This window comes from Pan troglodytes, chromosome 16, assembly GCF_028858775.2.
Source record: "Pan troglodytes isolate AG18354 chromosome 16, NHGRI_mPanTro3-v2.0_pri, whole genome shotgun sequence".
NCBI lineage: Eukaryota > Metazoa > Chordata > Mammalia > Primates > Hominidae > Pan > Pan troglodytes.
In genome coordinates this window covers 45620053-45640015 of record NC_072414.2, presented here as the reverse complement: position 1 = coordinate 45640015, position 19963 = coordinate 45620053, and the positions used below count along the sequence as shown (strand labels likewise).

At 35.8% G+C, this 19963-nt stretch overlaps 1 protein-coding gene across 6 annotated transcripts in view; it reads left to right on the top strand.

The window, feature by feature from the left end:
* Positions 1-19963, top strand: part of WDR72 (WD repeat domain 72) — a 247699-nt gene that overhangs the window by 111508 nt on the left and 116228 nt on the right. The window lies entirely within an intron of this gene.

Below are 19963 nucleotides of genomic sequence, written 5' to 3'. Positions count from 1 at the left end.
CAGAGAAGGAGGTAGGATTTATACAGTTTGAATTGCAAGAAAGAACCAGAGATTCTCCCGCCTTTCAGAGGGGAGAATATTCTAAGGAAAGCAAACAGCTACAACAGAAGGCCTAAAGTAGGAATGAGCTTGATGTAGACAACGAAGTCAAAAAGGCCAGTGTGACTCAAGAGGAGTATGGGGGAGGGAGCATTAAGAGTCAAAATTGAAAAGTGAGGGACGGACAGAATATGTTGGGTGTAATAATCCAAAGTAAGAAGCTTGACTTCCAAGTATTAAAGGGAGTCTTTTCATGATTTTACTCAAAAGGAGTAACATGATTTGATTTATGTTTTGAAAAGGTCGTTTTGTTTGCTATGTAAAAAAAAAAAAAAAAAAAAAAAAACTGAATTAGAGGAGAGAGTGTGTCTGGAAGAGGAGTCCATTGCTTAGTTGAAGCAAGAGAAAGAAATTGTTAGCTGGTGTTTGTTTTGTTTTGTTTTGTTGTTTGCTTTAACATCAAGTTGGCAAAAACCATGGTGTGACATATGTGCTCTAGTTGACCTATATCCCAAAGTGCCAGTGGGAGGAACCGCTTTAGATGGTGAGGCTAACCCTGTCTGTGGTATGCAGGAAGTCATATTAGGACTAAATCTTGATGGATGAATAAGATTTTGCCATAAGGAACAGCAGGTCCAAAAGCCCAGAATATGAAGACGGGGAAGAAGTAGGAGGTTAATGAGAAGTTGATATGACTGGAGATGGAATATAAAGTGAGACACAGTGGAAGGTTAACTATGACTTGTACCCCTGAGGAAAATAAAAGGAAGTCTTTGAACCTGGACTTCAACTTCTTATTTTATTTTGGTAAGAACACTTAACATGACATCTGCCCTCTTAACAAATTTTTAAGTGTATAATAGGTTATTGCTGACTCTAGGTACAATGTTGTACAGCAGATCTCTATAGCTTACTAATTTTACTGGGCTGAAACTTTATGCCCATTGATTAATAACTTAAGCCCCTAGCAAGCACAATTCCACTCTTCGATTCTATGAATTTGACTATTTCAGATATTGCATATTGGTGTAATCAGGCAATATTTGTCTTTCTGTGACTGCTTATTTCACTTAGCATATGTCCTCAAGGTTCATCATGTTATCACATATTGCAGAATTTCCTTTCTTGAAAGGCCAAATGTTATTCCATTGTATGTATATATCAAAATGTCTCTATCCATTCATCTGCTAATGAACTTTGAGATGATTTCCACGTCTTGTTTATTGTGATGCTGCAATAAACATAGACATGCTAATACTTCTTCAGGATCCTGATTTTAATTCTTTTGGATAAATACCCAGAAGTCGATTGCTGGACCATATGGTAGTTCTGTTTTTAATTTTTTGAGGAACCTCCATGCTGTTTTTCATAGCAGCTACACCATTGCATTTCTACCCACAGTGTGCTAGGATTCCAATTTCTCTACATCCTCACAAACACCTGACTTTTGTTTGTTTTGTTTTTGTTTTCATTTAATCATAGCCATCCTGAAAGGTATTGGGTGGTATCTCATTGTGGTTTTGATTTGCATTTCTTTGATAATTAATGATATTGAGCATTTTGCATGTATTTCTTGACCATTTGTATATCTTTTTTGGAAAAATGTCTATTCAAACCCTTGGCTTGGTTTTTTTATTATTAGGGTTTTTTGCTATAGAGTTGTAAGAATTCCTGGACTTGGACTTTTGGGAGCAATTTATATTTGTGGTGGAAAATCTCATGAGTAACAAAAACAACCAATACAGACTTAAGATAGGGTCCTCTTTTAAAGTGTAACAACTGAATTAAGGGGATTTAACACATAAAATTGCTTTCTTTATATTTATATTGCATTTTTGCCCAGAAAAAATATTTTGCATACATTTAAAATTCCCATTAATTTAGAATAAGCCAGGGGTTGGCAATTTTTTTCTCTAAAGGATCAGATTTCAAATACTTTTTGGTTTTGTGGGCCATACAGTCTCTGGTACACCTACTCAACTCTGCGTTGGTAATGCAAAAACAACCATAGCCAACGCATCAGTAAATGAGTGTTTCTGTGTTCCAGTAATAGTTTCTTTGCAAAGAGAAGTGGTAGGCAGGATTTGACCTACAGGTCATTGTTTCTTGACCTCTGCAATAGGCAGTGCTGTGATTAGATTGTGTTATAATTGACTATAATAGGCCACAAGAAGAGGAGTGTGGTAGCTTTCCACTGGAAAGAACTATATTTTATTATTGTCATTAACAGATTTTCTTGTAAAGCTCCCTATTTGCTGAAAATTATAACTGGTTTTGCTCAGTTTGGGAGCCCTGGTTTGTAAACTCTCTTTTGGGTTTTCAGAGATTTTTGTCTTGTTTCTTCTGCTTCTTACTTTTTTAAGGTAGTCTACAAGCTTGATCTTGTCAATCAGTTGCTAGACATGTGAGAAGTTATTGTGGCATGGTTGTTTGAAAGAACTCATGTTCTGAGACATTTCATAAATTTTATATACTTTTTTTTTCAGTGAGCATACTCTCTGGGTATTGATTTCAATTTAATAAGTATGTGTTGAATTGAATTGACTGAAATATCTGGTGGCCACACAAATATATACCCAAAATAAGTGTTTGTGGTTGGTTATTCGTTATGTGAATACACATGCAAATCACTCAAAAGAGGAGAAACACTATTTAAAAAAAAATTTGTCCTTTGGTCTACTTAATGGTGAGCCAGTTCTGGCTAAGTTGTTTTTCCTTCAGACCTATACCTTTCCTGACCTCTTGGCCAATTATAAGCTTGTTAGTATGATGTTTAGAAAGCATCAACTTGATACTGCTGATTTCAGTGTCATAGTTTGGGAAGCAAAGGTGTTTGGAGTAAGTAAAATTACATGTGCATACCACATCTCTTTTAATTAGTTTTCATCTCTAGAGGGTGAGTACAGAGTAATTTAGTAACACATACTTGTTATCTTAATTGACAAAAACATATAGAGAAAGAGGTGAAAACAAATGGAAGGAAATAATTGCTATTTAAAGAACACATGAGACAAGTATCTTTCCTGCTACGTAAAATTTGGCTTATTAATGAATTTTTTGGATTTGATATTGAGAACTTTTATTCTATTAGTGACATTGAATTTTTATAGGATGCAGAATAGACCAAAATTGGATTATGACGTGTCTATTCAAACAGACGTGCCATCTGTCAGAGGTGGGGAAGTTAGGGGGAATTTGTTTCTGTGTCTTCTAGTAGTTTCCAGGGAAAGTATAATGCACGTAAGCATGAGAAATCACATTTCATGTAGTGGAAGGAGCACTGGACTAGGAGTAGTCAATCTGGGTTTTAATTTCAACTTTGGCATTTCAGTAGTTGCATTGATTAAATGAGTGGCTATATGACATTGAATCAGTCACCAGGCCTCTCTTGTTTCCACCTGTCTATCCATGTATATATTGATATCAATTTGGAAAATATCTAGATCAGAATAGGCTGTATTATGTTCTAGTAACAAACAATGTCCCAAATCTAATTGGCTAAAACAACTCAAGTTTATTATTTCTTATTCACTCAGTGTACCAACCTGGGGTCAGAAGGGGTCTCTGCTCTTGATTGTTACACAGAGACAAAGCTAATGAAGCAGAAGCCGTATGCTGGGAAAAGGTGGAGAACTGTAAGCATTTGGTAAAAATACCGATGACTGAGGAGAGGGAGCATGAGAGAGGAAAAAAATACTAATGATTGCACAGATAATTTGTAGGGCTCTATATAAAATTATATGAAATTCTGTGGAAAAGTGTGGTTTCTCTTTAGATTCCTGCTTCAGGAAGTTAAGGATCTCCCTAGGTGTTATAATTATGGATGATCTAATTTGCTTTTGATTATCTTTATTATTGAATTCTTTGTAAACAGTATTAGTATTGTTTATTAAAGGCAAAAATAATATAGCAAAAGCTATTTTTAAGTAATGAATCTCTTTCAAATGTCCTTTGCTTATCTTACTTTTTTAAAATTTATGAATGTATATAAATACCTTTAGTTTCTTCTATAATTCAGAATTTGGTGTCTGAGTATTTCATGTTCTGTACTATTGTGATTTCATAACAATTGAACACATCTTTTCCATTTTTCACATGGAGTTATATGATTTTCTAATCTGTTTGTGCACAAAAATAATTCTGATTTTTCACATTTTATTCTTGAGATCTGGTCAGACTTACTAAGCTTTCTACTGGAGTCTCTGCCATAGGACTAATGATGTCCTTACCTTTGCATTGTACCAAGAAAGGATAATCCTTTGTATATTGTCTCTAGTACAGGCAATACCCTACAATTTGGGGGAATATTTTGACTTCAGTAATTTATCAACAAAGACCCTTAATTATTCCCTTTTTTATTTTTGGTTATGAGACTTCCTTTTTATTACACCTATTTGGCCATACCTTACTTTCCTTGCCATTTTTTTTAACTGTCCCAGAGCTTTTATTTGATGTTTTGTATTATTTCAGTATTTCAGTTCCTAGAGAGGATATTTTGTTGTACATTTGTTTCTCAGAATTATTTACAAAACCATGAAAGTTTAAAGCTGGCACTTGGTTTCAGTCCCTTTCCAGAAGCTGGGGACACACTTGTGGTTGTGGTTCTTTTTGTTGGGGAGAATACATTGGTCCCTAGCTTTTGTCTCTTGTTTGTTAACCAGTCCTCAATACAAGGTGACCTGAAACAGTCTCCTGGCCTTTGGTAATTTTGTTTACCTTCTTTCTTTTCTTTTTCTATCCCTCACTCCCTCCTTTACCTTGTTCTTACAACATTTTTCAAAAATGATGAGCAGTTTGTTTACCTCTAAATCCATTATTTGTATTATTTCTCACTTACCTGCAACTGAATCTGCACCACAGAAATTTAGTTGATTGCTGAGAGATTATTTGGGAAATATGATAAGAGAATATGAGTTACGGGGGTTTTATAAGCACAAGATATAAAAATAAAAATTTCAAACAATCCAGCAATATTTTTATAATTAGGACTTTGGTTGTTTTTCCTTTGTTGTATACATCAGAAGTTTTTTGAGAAGTAGAAATAAACTATCTGAGAGTGTAAAAAGAAAATGACTGCAAAATTAATTTCTTTGCAGTCATTAAAAAATAGACATACAGAGATATGGTTATGATTTACAGAACAGTAGTCACATTTTAAGTGTTACAGAAACATTGATGCTTTTTAATAAGCCAAATCATCACCTTATTCCTGTAAGATAGGGTCATCATACATCCAGGTTCCCTGGGACAGTTTTGGCTCATGCCTCTTGTTTAAAGGTAATTGTTAATAATGCACCATTTCACTCTAAAAAGTAGCCTGGTTTGAACAATAAATTATATGATCACTTTATTTAAAGGAGACTAGCAAAAAATATATATGTCCTACATAAGGTTAATCTAGCAATTTCAAAATATTCAAATAACCATGTATGACATACTAACACAAATGGGTTAAAGAATATAAAGCTGATGCTTAATCATTTTCCTTTTATATTTAGATATGCAAAAATACTAGAATCTCCTAGCAGTTAAAATGATATAGTTTAAGAGAAAAATCATGCCTAAGGCAAATAAAAATCTTAATTTTTACTTCATCGAACATTTACAGTTTTAGTTTTTCTGTGTTTGGCATATCTTTCTTAGTACGTCATTTTAAAAACCAACATGCAAAAGGTTCGTTGCACAGTAAATGACACCCTTCATTTTATAATGGTTTATTGATATATGCATTAAAAATGTAACCGGATAACCCTGAGAACTGCTTTACAAAATTCTGCTATTCTTCACACTTAAAACACAAAACCTATAATTAAAAAAGAAATGAGCAATTTGTCCATTAGCCAGAGTCAGATTATACACTTTAAATCTGTAGGTTTTGTAAACACACTAATAATATTTTACAGGCATAAACCAGTTTGAAGCCTGAAACACAATTTCATTTATCTTTATATTCTAAGCTTTATAATGTCGCAGAAAGTGTCCATCTGTTCAGCTGAGATTGCTTCAAATAGTGAGTGGTCAGAAAGACTTAGATGATAAAGGTCAAAGGAGCCTCTTGACCCTGTGATACTTGCCAAAGCAATTGGAGCATCAGGGCTGATATATAGTTAGATACAGTTCGCTAAAGCAGGCTCCACTTTAATTGGTAGTGATAGCAAGAATACACAGTAAAGTCATTGCTGAAAGAAAACAAAAAGTATCCAATATAGTAATTTATTACCAGTCAGTGGGTTTCACGCGCTAAGTTGTTTTACCCCTGCAGTGGTGAGAGAAAGCAAAAAGGTACTCTAACACTTAGCTGAAAATGGATGCCCTGCTGATACCCAAGATGCGTAGTGGCCCCATGATTGCCCGTGCCATTAGCTTGGTAATGTTGTCTCTATTGTAAGCTCAGCTCCCCATGTTCTTCCTGTGCATCAGCTGCAGATTGAAGGCTTTCTCCTTTGTCTTCTATTTGCCCTGCCAATCATGCTGCTCTCCACCCGACCCATTGGAAGGAGACAGTTTTACTGCCAACAACGATCTTCAGAAACCTAGGGCTCAGAGAATCTGAAAATGAATGGTTGGCATTTTCATTTACACCTTGCTGTTTGATTTACACGTTGTTGGGATATTTTTTTGTTCCTATTATTCCACCAATGGTTTCCAGATTTTTCATGTCTTTGCAAGATACATACTTCTCATAACTAGTATACACCTATATGCTTATGGCTCCCTATGAAATTAAATTATTTGTTACAAATGTTGACGTATATTTGGTGCAGTATGAGCACAGCTCTTTGTAAGTATTTTTTATTTAGTTAATCAGCTTAAAAAATCCTTTAAAAAATAGTTACTGGTTTCTGTCAATGAAGATAAAATTCCCATGGGGAAATATGAATGAGCTCTTCAATGTCTCGATTTTTTTCCTTAAACATCTTAAGAAATACTATGTACCACCAAGAAAAGATAGACTAAAGCAGAGACTTTCCTAATTGCAAGCACAGATGCAGTAAAATAAATCTTATTTCACATTTCTGGTCGTATATGGGAGGTGTAGTTTGTGTTTTTGGTTTGTGTTTGTTTGTGCTTATCTAAAATATGGATACCCTCTCAAATATTTAAATTTACTCAAGGATCACTTGATTTCAAGGCTGATGGATACACTGTTTTCATCAAATCACAATAGAAATTTATTCCTGAAGTAATTACAATAGAAAACAATATTAGCTTGGCATTTACAATTAAACACTAAACTTAAACTTGATTTGGATTTTCTAACTGAGGGCTCAAACAGGGTATAAAAAGTATGTTACTGTACACATTTTTCATGGATAAAATAGTCTTTTGTACATTTTGTTTGCATATGTTAAATTAAATTAGATGATATTGTGATTCTTTGAAAATGTATATTCTTTCTTTTTTTTTGAGACAGGGTACTCTAGGTTAAATCATGGAAATGGTAAGTTGTTGAAAAGTGTGTTATTTTCTTTATCTTTCTACACACACACACACACGCACACACACACACACACACATACACACATACACGCACGTTTCAGTTTTTAACTTAAGCAAACAATATCTGGGATTATTCTGAGACTAGCCCTAGGTATGTGAGGAGTTAGAAAAGACCAGATTCAGGCTCTCCTTCAGCAGCTGCTTTTATTGTGGCCAGGTTCTTAGCATTGTATTTGGTTACCCCAAAGAAAGTTTGATGAGGAACATGTCTCAAGCCAGCTCCCATCTGTTTTAGAAACCATGGTGCTTTGGACTTCAAAACAACTAGGGACTTTAACGTTTTAGGTGAGAATTAAGCTTTACCATCTTTTCAAGGACAGAAGGAGAGACATTTCAGAAAAAAAATTCCTCATAGCATGTCTGTGTACTGTGACTGACGGTTTAACTTCCTTAATAAAAGTATTCTCAACAAACCGTTATTACAACATTAATTAACTGACTAATTAATTAATTTGCTGCTGGAATGGAGACTAGGCAGTCATTATGCCTTATGTCATAAATCTTCATAAACCAAGGAATTCTTAAGTCAATATCTGTATCAGTTTTCAGTTCTATTATTTAGGCTAAATAGTTCTAAGGTAAAAATAGGATGAAATAATTTTAGCACTGGATAAATATTAATTTATCATTACATTTATGAAGAATTCTTTCGCTTTTTTTTCTAACTGGTATTTTCTACTTTAGAATCTTCAAATGGACAAGGCAGTGGCAAAGGAGAAGCTTATAGATAAGGAAAATGACTAGCTTTAGGAAAGAGGACAAAGAAGAGGTAAACCAATATAGGACTCTCCATCACTAATGGAAATATGTGTTTTAAGGGAGGTAGCACAGTTCCCAGAATAAGTTGGATCCCAATGGTAAACAGCCCTCAGAGACAAGAAGGTAGATAAGGAAAATAGCATTTACATTGTACTTCCCATGCAATTTTTATGTGGTTATGGGTATTCAATCAGTTAAAGTAGATGGCATGTCTTGATGTATTTGAAGGGGCAAAATTTGAAAGCATTTTCTTTTCCTGGATATTATGCCAGTAATATATAGAGTAACTTGAGTTTTCAGGTATGGTTTATGTTGTAATTTAAGACTTTCCAAAATACTGTGTAGCAGTATCAGTGTATCACTAATGGATTAAGGCTGAATTTTAGGAAGTGAATGCTTGACAGTACAGAGAGGAACCTGACATTTATGGATAATAAAGAAACTTCTCTCACCCTTCAAAACACAGCCCTGTGTTAGGCTCTATTATTATGATGCTGTTGATGTGCCCCTTTCTAGATATGAAGTAAAACATATGTGTACACATTGGTGTGTGCGTGTATATATTGTTTTTACATAGAAATGAGATACTATAGAGCTATTCTGCAAGTTGCTTTGTCAAGTCAAAAATATTTGGCAGACATCTTTCAGTATGAGTACATAAAGATCTACCCTGGTTAGATTTTTAACTAAGCTTCCGATACATACTATTTTAGTTTTACTTTTGGAAAATCTTTGATGGGGAAGCAATTTGGGACTATATGCTAATATACAATTATTACTAGTTTATGCTATTATAATGTCACTCTTCTTTCATTTACTTAATACTACTGCATATATCAACTTTGAATTACAGGGATTAAAGAAGGGTGGTTACTCACATAAATGGACCTAGAAAAACCATTTAACTTATTCAACATCAAGAAAATATATGAATCAAATGAGTTTTTAAAATAGCAACAGTAATCATACCAAGTAAAATTACAGTAATCTACAATTTCTGCTATTATTTAACATATTTTTCTGACAGCTTAAGCAAATGCCAAAATATAAGAAACAGAAAAAAAAATGGAAAGAAAGAAAAGCATTACCTTTATTCAAATAGAGTAATAGTGGACACTCTGCATATAAAATATTAATAGATCAGAAAACCTAATAAAACAAAAAATAATGTTCAGCATGGTCGTTGGCTAAAAACAAAACTTAAGTGCTTATATAAAAAAACACCAATTAGAATGTACAATGGAATTAAAATTCCATTCATAATAGTCATTAAAAAGAAAATAAATAGGAATAGATTTCATAAGAAATATGCAAGAGCCATATGAAACCATATTTTAAAAATTACTAAAAGACACAGAAATGCCTTAATTTAACAAAATGGTATAGTCCCAGAGGGCAAGCACACTATTTTAAAGGTTTCCATACTCACAACTCTATATATTTAATAACAATCCATTTCAAAATCTCCTTAGTGGGTTTCCAGGAACCAATGAGTTGATTATAAAATTCTTCTTGAAAAACAAATATGTGAATTGAGCTAAGATAGCAGAATGATGGCTGGAGCCTTCCTTCTTCCTTCTCAGATGTCAAACATATTATCTCTCTGTCTACATATTTATCTCCATACACACATACACACACAAATACACACACAGTAAAATAGTAGCACTTGGTACAAGTTCAAGAACAGAGAAGGAGATAAATGGGGAAAAAAAGATGGTCCAGGAATGAGCATGTCATAACCTACTCTTTGTTAAAGATGGCACTTAAAGTCAAAGAGGAAAGTTAATAAAAGGCTTTTGTATAACTGAGTGATTTTTGTATAAAATATAAAATTATATCCCAACTCTCTACCTTTCACAAAAATAAACTTCAGATGAATAAAAATTTTAAATGTAGAGAGATAAATTACTAAAGGAAAATACTTGATAATATTTTTAGTAATCATGTTACAAAAGGTCTAAGAGGCAAAATTTCAGAAAAAAATGAAAGAAATGAATATTTTTACTACTTAAAAAATTGTAAAAACCTCAAAAACGTACAAGTCAACTTAAAACCTTATAACGGACTTGAAAAAAATCTTTGTAATATTCAATAACGTATTAATATCCTTATATATAAAGGGACTCACAAATGGAAAAGGAAAAGGTAAATAGTAAATGAAGAAATTGGGCAAAGATTGATACATAAGCCACAGAAAAATACAACTAGTCTTTAAGCTTTTCTCACTAAAAGCCCACAATGCACATTTCCTATTATTAATAAATATTAAAAGAAGTACTAAATTTTTTGACAGCATGACAAAAGAATAACTTACATATGTCCACATTTGTTGAAGTGTGTTTTGAAACAGACTTGCTGGAGCAGCCTCACAGTTTAGCCAATACTTTAAAGATAACATAGCTTTTTACCCTGAAATTTCATTTTAAAGAATTTTTAAAAGAACCAGAAAGTGTTCAATGATTGTATTTTTAGAAAAAGAATGGAAAAATGCTACTTTTCATTTGTAATCTGTGGAGAAATGGCTTATGTAAGGGTAACTTATGTCCTTTTCCAAATTACCCCAAATTCTACATCAATAAGATTTTTAGGAGACTTAGTACAAAGTTAGGGCTATGGCATCCAAGCATACCAGGACCCAAGAGTGGAGGCATCCTAACTGAAGCTCTGGGTAGACAAGAAGCCACTGATGAAAGCAATCTGTTATAGAACAAGTTGACTTTTCACTGACCTTGTAATTAGGTGCTTAAATGGGCTAGTGTTGTAAGACATTTATTTTTCACTTAGGCGACAGTTTCTTAAGTGAATTTCTCTGGTCACACAGAGGTTAGAGATGGGCTAACTGAAATGTGCAGGACTCACACCCAAAGGCTATATCCCATGTTACCATACACAAAAGCATACTTAATTTTTAAAAGTGTGCTAGTTTTTATTATTTTTTAAAAGACCTGGAATAACATCTTCAACCATTATATTTCAGCATTGCATAGTTACTAGAAGGAGAATGTTATGAAATTTAATATGTTGTACTCCATGATTATATGATTCAATTTCATCTGGTATTTTTAGGCTCAATGAAGTCTTCTATAAAATACCTCATGTTTTATGAACTCTAAGATATTAGAATGTCATGGGAACTCCAAGGAAGGCAAGATTGCAACTGGAAGGGCAGATTATTAAAGGTTTAGGGAAGGTGGTCTCTTGAGGGAAATGAGCTTTCTTCAGGACTACAATTTCTGTAGATGGGTGTTAGGGCATTTTCCGCATGAAAAGAGACACAAAGGCAGGGCAATCACAAAGATCATAAGGCCAAGATTAACTATTAATAGCAGAAGAATCAGGCAGCAGTGCCAGGCACACACTGCAGTTAGGAGATGAGGCAAGAAAAGAATTTTTTTATTTTATATAATTTTTAATTTATAAAATTATATATAATTTTTATTATATATAATTATATGTAATTTATTATATATAATTATATGTAATAAATAAAATTATATAAAATTTTATTTTATATAATTTTTAATTACCTGTAGAGACGAGGTCTTGCTATGTTGCCCAGGCTGGTCTCGAACTCTTGCACTCAGCCTCCCAAAATGCTGGAATTACAGGCATGAGCAACCACACCTGGACAGAAAAGAATTTAAGTGAGATGAATTAGGCTGCAAGCTCTGCTCCAGGGACTGCGGCTGTCTGTTCTGCTCGCTGTTGAGTCGTCCACATATAGCACATCACCCAGCACATAGGAGATACTTTTGATGCGTAGAGGGATTAATTAATGGTTAACAAACTATGAAGGAAAGGATGTGGTAGGAAAGGCGTTGAAGAAAGAGAGGGGATTCAGAGAAGGGAAAGAAAAGGTAATATCTAGATATAAGCTTGGTGAACTGGTAGAATGTTGCCATTACAAGAAACAAAGATGTCAGGAGATGGAGTAGACTTCCTTAGTGAGAAATTTGGTGTTGCAGTGACCATGGTTCTTTTTTTTTCTTGAGATGCCCAGGCTGGAGTGCAATGGCTCAATCTCAGCTCACTGCAACCCTCCCGGGTTCAAGCAATTCTCCTGCCTCTGCCTCCCATGTAGCTGGGATTACAGGTACCCGCCATCATGCCTGGCTAATTTTTGTATTTTTAGTAGAGACGGGGTTTTGCCATGTTGGTCAGGCTGTCTCGAACTCCTGACCTCAGGTGATCTGCTCGCATTGTCCTCCGAAAGTGCTGGGATTAGAGGCATGAGCCACTGCACCCAGCTAACCATGGCTTAATAAACGTATCAGAGCACAAATAATACCTTCTTGGTATTTTAAAGTTAGAAAAATTTTCTGATTTTTCAGTATGTTTCTCTGTAATTTGGTGCAAGGCCACTCTGTACCAAAAAAAAAAAAAAAAAAGAATGTGATTAGGAGAAAATATAAAATCTTGATTACAAATCTAGAAGGATATTTTATATGTTAAAGTACCAATAACAAAATGTCACTTTTCCTGACTTCCAGGACCATGTTTAAACAAGCCTTTGGCATGTTGCCATGGAGTAGAAATCTGTCATTGTTCTTTCTTGTGTCGTTTTTCTATTCCAGGGTAGCCCTCTGTTTTATGATTGGAAGGAAATGAAAGCCCTGCTAGATTGGATATTGGACCTGAGCATCTCTTACTTTGCTAAGGCACTGGAATATCTGGCAGTGATGGAGCTGCCCTTAGACAGCCCCATTGTGGTGTTGAACATTTTTCATTTCACCCTTGAAAAAAGAGTTTGTCTAATGTTATAGCTAAGAGGTTGGACACACATTTCTTGGGAATTATTCTTAGCTCTTTTGTTGTTGAAGTGTTGATAGTAAAGTTGAAGTTTATGTTTGTTCACCTCATTCCTTACAGTTAAAAGGAAAAAAATGCTGCTTTCATTGGTCAGTACTATTTCATGCATTCATTTTCCTGGTTGTGTAAAGGAATACAAATTTTTCATTCAATGAATTTTCTTGAGTACTACTAATTGCAAAATATTGATATGGGAAGTAACCCCTCTCCACTCCCCACCCCCCATTGAAGGAATCAGACATGAAACCTGCCCTCAAATAGTTCACACCAGAAAATATATTTCCTAGTTTGAAGGAGTCTCACTCACACTTTCACGCATGAACAGTTTCTGTGAATGCCTAAGGCTAAAAATATGATACGGAAAGTCATTGCTAAAGAGTTGAAGGGAGAGAGAATATGGGGCTGGGGAAGACAAGAATGAAGCATTAAAGGAGGTAGGATTTGGGATAGAAGCTGAGAAGAGGGGAAGGATTGCCATTTGGGTAACAGGCACAGGGAAAAGCACACACTTGGAAATGAGTTAAACATGCAGGGCATCAGTCAGAGAAATCTGACCACATGAAGGAAGAGGGATGCAAAGTTAGACAGGAAAGGAAAAAAGAACTTGACTGGAAGCCTGGATATGCCAACTCAATGAATTTGAACTTAATTCTACAGACACTTGGGAGCTATTGAGAATCTAAAAGTAACATGCTCAAAGCACTTTTTAAAATATACTGTATTACTCCAGTGGTGTTGTGCAGCCTAGGTTTGAAGCAGACAACAAGTAAAAATGTTCTGGGGAAAGCCACATTAAATGATAAAAGGTCCCCAGACTCAGATGATGAAGATGCGGAAGGAGAGAAATGTTGTGCAAAATAAGGATTTTTCACTAGTGTAAGAAGATCTCAGATCCTAATGTTAATATATTTTTATTTCTCTTCAATTATAAGATTATTTGTGCAGTATAAAGCTAATAGAGATGCAACAATAAAAAATAATGTAATATTGATACATGCATGCCACAACATGAATGAATCGCAAAAACATATTAAGTGAAAGAAGCCAAATAAAAAGGTCCACATATTGAGTGATTTTATTATAATGAAATGTCCAAAAAAGGAAAATCTGTAGCCATAGAAAGTAGGTTAATGGTGGGAGTGGCAATGGGAAATGACAGCAAGGGATCTTTTTGTGGTGAAAGAAATGTTCTAGAAATTAATTATGGTGAGGGCTGCACAACTCTGTAAATGCACTAAAAATCATTTAATTAAACACAATGGATTAATTATATACTATGCAAATGACCATAAAGTTGTTAAGAAAAGAAATAAATCATTAAAACATGGGCTTGGAATTAGAATGACCTGGGTTTAAAAGTTGCCTCTTCCAGTCGTTACCTGTGTGATTGTGGACAAGTACACAGAATTATCTAAGTCTATAGCCTCCTATCTTGGAACCCACAAGACGTACTCCATTGGAATTTTCTAAAGATTAATGACTAAATTTGCCTTGCACTTAGTCTTAGACATAGTGAGTTCTTACATAGTAGATTCTAAATGTATAATTATCTAATGAAGAATAGACAGTTGACTTAAAACTATCTTATCTCAAAGCTACATTTCTTATATAGTTTGTAATATTATTGATAGTATATGTGATGTATGACCTATATAAAATATGGTAACAGATCTAATTGGGAGAATCTGTTCCTCCCGATTTAATTTAATTTAATTTTTAAAAAGTTTCAGTGAAGTTAGTTTGTAGTTTGGGTATTCATTTTAAAGATTTATTTAAAAGTTGAATTTAAAAGTTTATTTTGTCTTTACAACCACTTATACTGTAATTAATTGTGTTTTAGCATAGCAGATCAGGTTAGGATTGACAAAGGAAACCTGAAATCTCAGGTTAGGATATTCAGACATTTTCAGCTCAGTTTCTGGAACTCGATCTTGATTGTGAAACAGACTTAATTGGGACATGGGCATAGAAAAAAATTTACCTTTATTGACAAAGACATTAAAATTTGAAATATGTACCACTGCATTTGAGACTTTAATTAAAATTTTATACAGAATAAGAAATAGTATAGCATAAAACCAAGCAGCATCAGTGGATGCACTGAAGCAATAAAAGAAAAATTAGCAAGCAGCCCCAACATGAGGATGAATTGTATTCCCAGCTTGCAAATGGGTTGCTTGGAGCTTTGATTGTTATTTTCCTTAAGAAACAATTGTATAAAGGGTACTTGGTTTCTAGGCTGTCTCACTAAAGTCCCTTTAACTCGTGGTGTAATGGCATGTCTTATTAACAGCAGCATTTTGTTTTTATTTTTCAACTTTTATTTTAGATTTTGGGGGTACACACACAGGTTTGCTACCTGGGTATATTGCATGATGCTAAGGTTTGGGGTATAAATGAGCCTGTCACCCAGGTACTGAGAATTGTACCCAACAGCTAGTTTTTCAACCCTTCCCCATCTCCCTCCATCCCCCCCAGTAGTCCACAGTGTCTGTTGTTTCCATCTTTATGTCCACGAGTGCTCAGTGTTTAGCTCCCTCTTATAAGTGAGGACATGTGGTATTTGGTTTTCTATTGCAGCTTTAATTTCCTTAAGATAATGGTTTCCACTTAACAGCAGCATTTGAAACTCCACTAAGTCACTCTTGTAGTGATTTTTTAAGAAAATAAATTTTAAGCTCCCACCCAAGGAGAATAGGAATTCCCAAAGCTTTTCTATCCACATGTGTGTAGGGCTATAGATGGCAAGGCAAAAATGGCCCCAATTCTGAATTAATTTATCATTTTCATAAGTGAAGGGATCTACCTCAATTTGCTCCATAAGCTGAGTTTTTCTAAATTAAAACAATAGTCATATAGGCAAAAGCTGTGTTTCAAAAGCTGTTAAGTTCTCTACATACGTTTGTCTTTTTTCAGTTAAAATGGCATCAGAGCTACACCAGGGAGGATGGTATGGTGATAAACGTGTATCTCTTTGAATGAGGCCTACTTACTGATCTACCCTAGGTGCTTCTCACTGGTTTGCAGAGGGTAGGGAGGAAAGAAGTTAAAGTCAGCATTATTTCTGAAAGATCGTCACCCTCTGCAGTTTCTCAAGTCACTTTAATGACACAGTTGAGGAAGGAAAAAGCAGAGCTTCTATACCTGCAAAAGCAGAGTGTCAACTTACACCACCTTGCTCTGGCTCATTGCTGCTGTGTGAGAGCAGAAGGTCCACTCTGGACCTCCCTGACAGGAAAAGTGGAATGCAAATAGCGCTGTCTTGCACTACTACCTTTGCTGCCTGTTAAGGGTGGAAGTCAGCTACCCACCATTCAGTCCCCCTACCCATTCAGCCCTACTGGCACCACCTTGGTTGTGAAAGTGGAAGGTCAACTTACTTTGCTTTATTGTTCCTTGGTGAGACAAGAAGTTGAGCTCCTGCTTGGCCTCACTAACACCAGGGTAAGGGAAGAGCAGTTTTTCCTTTGGCACTGACTGGAGTAGGGTGAATATTGTCTAAAGGACTTTCTGTTCTGCTAGGGCCCCCTTTTCCTAGTCCTTTGGTTAGATCAAGTTGTCCAACCTGCAGCCTGTGGGCTGCATGCGGCCCAGGACAGCTTTGAATGGGGCCCAAAACAAATTTGTAGACTTTCTTAAAATGTTGTAAGTTTTTTGCATTTTTTTTTAGCTAATCAACTATCATTAGTGTTAGTATATTTTATGTGTGGCCCAAGACAATTATTTTTCTTCCAATGTGATCCAGGGAAGCCAAAAGATTTGACACCACTGGGTTAGAGGGGACAGGCTTTTCTTGGGATCTTTCATGTCTATGCCTTCGGGCAGTTTGAGGTCACTGGTTTCACCATAACCTCTTCTGGGATATATGGGAGGCAAGGTGAAAACCCAGGGAATTCACTGTAGTGTTGTTTGTTCCTCAGGTCCTGAGGTTCCTAGTTAAGCAGGCTTCTGTCTACCTTCCAGAGACTTACTATGTTTGTTGTTGATGTCCAGGGTATTTTAATTGTAAGAGGGAGGACCTCAGTTTTAAATATTTTATAACTTACATTGTGATGTATTTTTAAACTATGAATTACTCAGGAGGGCACATTATCATTTTCAAAACTTAACTTTTTATTACTGATTTCTAAATTAAATTGCAGTATGGATAAGAGTGAAGATTTTAGCAGATACTTTTTCTTTTAAATTTATTGAGGATTTTTATGTTCCTTTAAAAAAAGTTCAATGTATGCCATAAGGAATGTATATTCTTTATATCACTGGTACATATGTTCATATTGTGCGTTTGTGTTTGTGTACACACAAGGGTCTGTAGCAACTTGAAAATAATGTATTCTTTCTAGTTCATAAACGCAGGTAATGTTGTTTTAGTATTTTTACACATACATGCTTTACCAAAGTTATTAATTCTGTTTTATTTCATATTTTTAATATAGAATATTTTATCCCCTTGAGTTATCTGTTTCTGATAGATAGACTTGTGCTAAAATCAGTACAATGACTGCAATTTTGTCAATTTATCTTTATAATTATATCCAGAGACTATGCTGTTAGATACATAAATATTCATGATTTCTTGGTACATTTTCTTTTTTGTGGTGCTATTGAGAGAAGAATTGTTTTGTTAATTTTATTTTTGGTTTGTTTATTGCCAAAATTACAATAGAATTTTTGTATTAGTTGGTTTTTCACTGCTGTAAAGGAATAACTGAGACTGGATAATTTATAAAGAGAAAAGATTTAATTGGCTCACAGTTCTGCAGGCTGTACAAGAAGCATAGTGGCTGCTGCTTCTGGGGAGGCCTCAGAAAACTTAATCATGGCAGAAGGTGAAGGGGAAGTAGGCACGTCTTACATGGCTGAAGCAGAAAGAGTTATGGGGAGATGCCACACACTTCTTAAACAACCGTATCTCATGAGAACACACTCACTGTACAGTACCAAGGGGGCATGGTGCTAAACTATTAGAAACCACCCCCTTGATCCAATCAGTTTCCACTAGGCCCAACCTCCAGCATTGGGGATTACATTTCAACATCAGATTTAAGTAGGGACATATATTCAAACCATATCATTCCACCTCTGGCCCCTCCCAAATATCATCTCCTTCTCACATTGTAAAATAGAATCACACCTTCCCAACAGTATCCCAAAGTCTTAACTTGTTTCAGCATAAACTCAAAAGTCCAAAGGCCAAAGCCTCATCTGAGACAAGGCTCTTCCCTTTCACCTATGAGCCTGTAATATCAAAAACATGTTAGTTACTTCCAAGATACAATGGGGGTACAAACATTGGGTAAATACTCCCATTCCTAAGGGGAAAAATTGGTCAGAAGAAAGGGACTACGGGTCCCATGCAAGTCTGAAACCCAGCAAGGCAGTCATTAAATCTTAAAGCTCGAAAATAATCTCCTTTGACTCCATGTCTCACATCCAGGGCACACCGGTGCAAGGGGTGGGCTCTGAAGACCATGGGCCGCTTCACCCCTGTGGCTTCCCAGGGTTCAGCCCCCACAGCTGCTCTCATGGGCTGTTGTTGAATGCCTGCAGCTTTTCCAGGCTGAGGATGCAAGCTACTGGTGAATCTACCATTCTGGGGACTGGAGGAGGATGATGGCCCTCTTCTCATAGCTCCACTAAGCAGTGCCTTATGTGGGGACTAGATGTAGGGGCTTCAACCCCCCATTTCCCCTCTGCAGTGCTCTAGTAGAGGTTCTTCATGAGGGCTCCACTCCTGCAGCAGACTTCTGCTTGGGCATCCAGGTGTTTCCATATGGCCTCTGAGATCTAGGCAGAGGCTCCTAAGCCTCAACTCTTGCATTCTGCACATCTTCAGGCTTATTACCACATGGAAACTGCCAAGGCTTACCACTTGCACTCTCTGAAGCAGTGGCCCAAGCTATATCTTGGTGCCTTTGAGCCACAACTGGTGCTGGAGTAGCAGGGATGCAAGGAGCAGTGTCCTGAGGCTACTCAGGACAGTGGGCCCTGGTCCTGGCCCAGGAAACCATTTAGTCCTTACAGGCATCTGGGCTTGTGATGAGAAGAGGTTGCCATGAAGCTTCCTAAAATGTCTTAGAAGACTTCTCCTCATTGTCTTGGTTATTAGTACTTGCCTCCTCTTTACTTATGCAAATTTGTGCAGCCTGCTTGAATTCTTCCCCTGAAAAATGGGCCTTTCATTTCTACCACATGGCCGGGCTGCAGATTTTCCACACTTATATGCTCTACTTCTCTTTTACATATAAGTTCCAATTTCAGGTCATTTCTTTTCTCTACTTCTCTTTGCTCATATGAGATAGGCTTTTAGAAGCAGCCAAGTCACATCTTCAGTGCTTCAATCCTTAGAACTTTCTTCCACCAGATACTGTAAATCATCACTCTCAAGTTCAAAGTCCCACAGATCCCTAGAGCAAACCCACAATACAGCCACCCTCTGCTAAAGCATAACAAAGTGACCTTTACTCCAGTTCCCAATAAGTTCCCCATTTCCATTTGAAACCTCCTTAGCCTGGCCTTCACCGTCCATATCACTGTCAGCATTTTGGTCGCAAACATTTAACAATTTCTGGGAAATTCTAAATTTTCCCTCATCTTCCTGTCTTCTTCTGAGGCCTCCATACTCTTTCAACCTCTGCCCATTACCCAATTCCAAAGCTGCTTTCACATTTTCAGGTATCTTTGCAGCAATGCTCCACTCCTCAGTGACAATTTTCTGTGTTAGTTCTTGCACTTCTATAAAGAAACACCTGAGACTGGGTAATTTATAAAGAAAGGAGGTTTAATTGGTTTATAGTTCTGCAGGCTCTACAGGAAGCATAGTGGCTTCTGCTTCTGAATAGGCCTCAGGAAA